Source organism: Palaemon carinicauda, chromosome 36 (assembly GCF_036898095.1).
Source record: "Palaemon carinicauda isolate YSFRI2023 chromosome 36, ASM3689809v2, whole genome shotgun sequence".
NCBI classification, from domain to species: Eukaryota; Metazoa; Arthropoda; class Malacostraca; order Decapoda; family Palaemonidae; genus Palaemon; species Palaemon carinicauda.
Genome location: NC_090760.1, coordinates 64,221,727 through 64,222,463, shown reverse-complemented (window position 1 = coordinate 64,222,463; position 737 = coordinate 64,221,727).

The window sequence follows — 737 nt, the reverse complement described above, 5'->3', positions numbered from 1 at the left end:
ACCCTGGTCGGCAAGCTTGTATAGACAGTGACTAAGCCACTTGGCCACGAAGAAAGATAAAAGTCAATGACAATTCTTCTGTACTTATACCTGTCGAATTCAGGTATTTTGTACTTAGAATTGAAATCAACCCATCTTCACCATCGTAGCTAATTGGTAGTTTGTTACTTGGCATTCAATTAATGATAAATTTTGCACATTTTTACGTGTTTTTCATATTCAAATAAGCCATATATATTTTTGATACATTAATGTCTGGATTCTCTTAACGACCTCGGGATCAGAGCCCCAGGGGAAATCACACAAAGACAAGAGCTTGACTCCGGCCGGGAATCGAACCCTGGTTGGCAAGCTTGTATAGACAGTGACTAAGCCACTTGGCCACGAAGAAATATAAAAGTCAATGACAATTCTTCTCTACTTATACCTGTCAAATACAGGTATTTTGTACTTAGAATTAAAATCAACCCATCTTCACCATCGTAGCTAATTGGTAGTTTGTTACTTGGCATTCAATTAATGATAAATTTTGCACATTTTTACGTGTTTTTCATATTCAAATAAGCCATATATATTTTTGATACATTAATGTCTGGATTTTCTTAACGACCTCGTGATCAGAGCCCCAGGCGAAATCACACAAAGACAAGAGCTTGACTCCGGCCGGGAATCGAACCCTGGTCGGCAAGCTTGTATAGACAGTGACTAAGCCACTTGGCCACGAAGAAAGATAAGTC